Source organism: Aethalodelphis obliquidens, unplaced genomic scaffold, assembly GCF_003676395.1.
Source record: "Aethalodelphis obliquidens isolate GAN/ISIS:26980383/991018 unplaced genomic scaffold, ASM367639v1 scaffold46, whole genome shotgun sequence".
In the NCBI taxonomy this organism is placed as follows: Eukaryota; Metazoa; Chordata; class Mammalia; order Artiodactyla; family Delphinidae; genus Aethalodelphis; species Aethalodelphis obliquidens.
In genome coordinates, this window is record NW_020837990.1 from 5851201 (window position 1) to 5856156 (window position 4956).

The window sequence follows — 4956 nt, forward strand, 5'->3', positions numbered from 1 at the left end:
CCTCGAGCCACGTCTCCAACCGGAAACGGCACGGGTCAAAGGGCGGGGGGCGGGGCGCCGTGGGGTGGGAAGACTGTGCGCGCAGGCTGAGACGCTGGCTGTGTCTGGCAGGCCACCGGACTCGACCACCAGCGTGGAACCGGTGGCTTCTGTACTTTCCCTGTTCGTCAGTGCCTTCGTCTAATTTGCGACGTCTCTTGCAGTTTATAAGGCTCTCACAGCCACTCTATTATTTGATATACAAAATAACTGTTGTTCATAAGGGACTAGTAGCCAGAATATATAAAGAACTCTTAAAATTCAACAATGGAAAGACAAAAAATCCAATTTTAAAATGGCCAAAATAGCCATTCTCTAAAGAAGATATACAAATGAATAATAAGCACATAAAAAGATGCTCAACATCTTTAATCCTTAGGGAACTGCAAATCAAAACCCTGCTTCATACCCACTAGGATGGCTGTAATAATAAGTGTTGATGAGAATGTGGAGAAATTAGAACCCTCATACACTGTTGGTGGGATCGTGAACTAGTGCAGCTGCTTTGGGAAGCAGTTTGGCAGTTCCTCAAAAAGTTAAACATGGAGTTACCATGTGACCCAGCAATTCCACTCCTAGGTGTATACGCAAGAGAATTAAAAGCATACATTCACACAGAGATTTGTACACTAATGTTCATACAAGCATTATTCATAATGGCCAAAAAATGGAAACATTCCAAGTGTCCATAACAAAATGTAGTATATCTACATAATGAACTATTAGTCACAAAAAGGAATAAAGTATTGATATATGATACAACATGGATGAACCTTGAAAATATTATGTTAAGTGAAAAATGCTGGTCACAGAAGACCACACTTTGTATGACTCCATTTATATGAAACATCTGGAGTAGACAAATCCATTGAGACAAGAAGTAGGGCTGCAAGGGACTGGGGGAGGGGAGAAATAAGGAATGAGTTTTGGTTTTTGGAGTGATGAAAATGTTCTGGAATTAGATAGAAGTGGTGGTTACACAACCTCGTGAAATACTAAAAACCACTGAATTGTACACTTTAAAAGGGTAGCTTTTTATGGTAAATTATATCTTTTTTTCAAAAAACTGTGTAGGAAGCAGGGCAGTTACTGTGCTTATATCCATTTTGTAAATGAAGAAAATGATGACAAGTTTAAGAAATGTACCCAAACTTCTAGTTCTATAATGGAAACAAGATTCAAATCTGGTCTTCTGATTGTATGGGTAGTCTTCCATGCCAAACGTCAGACTTTTCAGATTATAAGTGATTCAGCAGTTCTTCCCCACATTATTTTATGCCATGTTAGTGGCTCAACTGTTTATCCATTATTGCTGCAATAATGGATAAACAGCAATCTTTTATTTAGTGTTTATTTTATGTCAGGTACTTTACACGTATTATCTCTAATCCTTATACACAACAATTCAGATAAGGACACTGAGGATCAAAAAAGTTAAGCATTTGCCCAAATTCATACAGCCAGCAAGTGGTAAAGCCAAGATGTAAACTCAGCTTTTCTCATTATGTCACACTGCCTCTCTATATCTCCTGTGTACTCCTTAATGTTTATTGAACACTTACAATGTACCAGGCATTACTTCAAATTCTTCACACAGATTATTTTACTTTTTTTTTTTTTGGTTGCACAGGGTCTTAGTTGCAACAGGCATGTGGGATCTAGTTCCCTGACCAGGGGTCGAAGCCAGGCCCCCTGCATTGGGAGCACAGAGTCTTATCCACTGCGCCACCAGGGAAGTTCCCCAGATTATTTTACTTAATCCTCACAAGAATTCTCTAAGTACCATTAATACCTCCCTTTTGCAGGTGGGGAAACCAAGGTACAGAGAGGAAAACCATTTTACCACAGGTGTCAGGGCTAGAAAGTAGCAAAGCTAGGATTCAAACAAAGGCTGCTCAACTTCACAACCTGTACCCTTGAGCACTGCATTATAGAATTCTCTCTCTTACTCATTTCAATTCCATTTCCAATGGCTTTCTAGTAGAATCTTTACAAAGCTCGAAAACTTTTTTTTTCTATTTTAAAAAGAAAAGAAACAAAGACCAAATATCTTTTCTTTAAAACTTTGTTTAAAATGGGTATAAATTAGAAATTATAGTATTAATAAATCAAAGGCCCATAAAGAGCTTAGATGTTTGTATACTGATAGATGCCCAGAGATTTTTATGCCAATTGGGACAATTTAATTTGCATAGGAAGGTTACCAATCAGCAATTTTCGATTTTTCTATTGTAATAGGATATTTTCCTTTACACGTACCCAATTTTTTAACATTAAAAAACTGTGCAGGAAGATAAGAACTACTAAGTACCTTTGTAGTTTAAAAAGATTAAGGACTTAAGCAAAGGGTTGAATTAGAATTGTTATTTTCCCCAAAGTATCCCTTCATAAATATGAATAAACACAAAAGTACATACTGAGGAAGACCATATTCAGAGAATCATTTTCTTAAAAACTCTATACACTTTAGATAAAAGGAATCAAGATTTAACCGGTATTAAATGAAGTCCCCAAAACAATAACAGATGAAAAAAATTAAACCCACCATCGAAAACTTTTAAACTTCACATGTCTGGAAAGATATATATCAAACCGTATTGTTTATTTTTGTTATTAAAAACACACATTTTTTAAAAAGATGAACAAATTTTTTTTTTTTTTTTTTTTGCGGTACGCGGGCCCCTCACCACTGTGGCCTCTACCATTGCGGAGCACAGGCTCCGGACGCCCAGGCTCAGCGGCCATGGCTCACGGGCCCAGCCGCTCTGTGGCATGTGGGATCTTCCCGGACCGGGGCACGAACCCGTGTCCCCTGCATCGGCAGGCGGACTCTCAACCACTGCGCCACCAGGGAACCCCCGAACAAATTATTTTTAAAATTTATTTTATTGAAGTATAGTTGACATACAATGTTGTGTTAGTTTCTGGTGTACAACAAAGTGATTCAGTTATATATATATACGTGTATATATATATATATATTATATATTCTTTTTCATATTCTTTTCTATTGTGGTTTATTACAAGATATTGAATATAGTTCCCTGTGCTGTAAGTAGGACCTTGTTGTTTCTTCATTCTATATATAATAGTTTGCATCTGCTAATCTCAAACTCCCAATCCATCCCTTCTCTACCCTCCTCCCCCTTGGCAACCACAAGTCTGTTCTCTATGTCTGTGAGTCTAAAAAAATGAAAAAATTCTTAATTTAAAAAAGTAAAAATTCTGTCTGGAATTATTGCTTTATTATGGCAACTTCCAGGGGCCTTCAATATGGACCACCAAAGTTCAGCAAGGACCAACTGATACTGATTCTTTGGAAATATGAAATTAGCTGAATTAAACTGCAGAAGATAAAGCACCTCTGCAAGCATGCTTCGTGAGGAGTACCTTAGAGGCAGTATGTCACAGTGGTTAAAAGCAGAGACTTGGGAATTAGACTGACCTGTGTGTGACTCCCATTTTCTGCACTTACTGCCTGGGTGACTTTAGGCGAGTTACTTTAACTCTCCTAAACCTCAATTACCTAATCTGTATATTGGCAGTAACATCTATCTCATAAAGTTACGAAGTTAGATTACATATTAATAAATAAGATTATCTACTCTAAGTGCTCCTACATACTAAATGCTCAACAATACATATCCATTATTGTTAGCAATAACATGACAAAATATTTCTTAACGTTTTGCATTTCCCTTTTAACCAGAAGTGTCTCAGAAGAGGTGTCTCTGATTTCCCTTTTTAAAGCCAATTTTCGCTTTCCTCTGGCAGGTTTTCATGATCAAATTTCCAAAATTCTTTTGTTTCTCTCCCTCTGACTCCCCAAATTAAGTATGTCTGTAGTTTTGAAATATTTGTTCCTTATATCTTCATTCATTCATTCCTTCATTCATCCACACAATGAGCATTTTGAAAGTGCCTGATTTATGCAATGCACTGATCTGTGAAAAGCTTAAAAACTAATTAGACACAGACCCTGCCCTAAAGAAGCCCACAGTCTTCTTAAGCAAATAAAAATGCAGGAGAGGGCTTCCCTGGTGGCGCAGTGGTTGAGAGTCCGCCTGCCGATGCAGGGGACACGGGTTCGTGCCCCGGTCCGGGAAGATCCCACATGCCACAGAGCGGCTGGGCCCGTGAGCCATGGCCGCTGAGCCTGGGCGTCCGGAGCCTGTGCTCCGCAATGGTAGAGGCCACAGTGGTGAGGGGCCCATGTACCGCAAAAAAAAAAAAAAACGCAGGAGAAGGAAGCAACCACATAGCACAGGGAGATCAGCTCGGTGCTTTGTGACCACCTAGAGGGGTGGGATAGGGAGGGTGGGAGGGAGACTCAAGAGTGAGGAGATATGGGGGATATATGTATAGCTGATTCACTTTGTTATAAAGCAGAAATTAACACACCATTGTAAAGCAGCTATACTCCAATAAAGATGTTTTTAAAAAATTCAGGAGGATGGGTTAAACCTGAATCTCAGATAATGAATAATTTGATAGTACTATAAGTTATGTCCCATGCAATGAGACACAGTGGAGGGGAAGGACTATAATGTAATATAAATACTATAAAAGGTCGTACAAAGTGTCCTGGGAATTTAGCTAAACTTCCGAGTTTGCCTAAAGTCTGATTGGACTGACTTAGTAGGAATTGCATACCCAGTGCTCCTTGTCCTGGGGGAGACAGGCACACCATATTTCCGGATTGGAAGGCTAACTCTATGCGAACCGAAATTCATCCGTCAGCTTTGCCGCCCCCGGCCGCTAGATGCCGCCACAGACAAATTTATTGAAACCCTAGACAAACAGGATCCGAGGCCCTCTAGATCTTCCCTGGATCCTTCAATGCTGGAAGAGACTTAACGCGCGAGTGGAGAAGGTCTCACGAGAGTGAAAGAAAGTATCGCGATTTTTTCTTTCTCT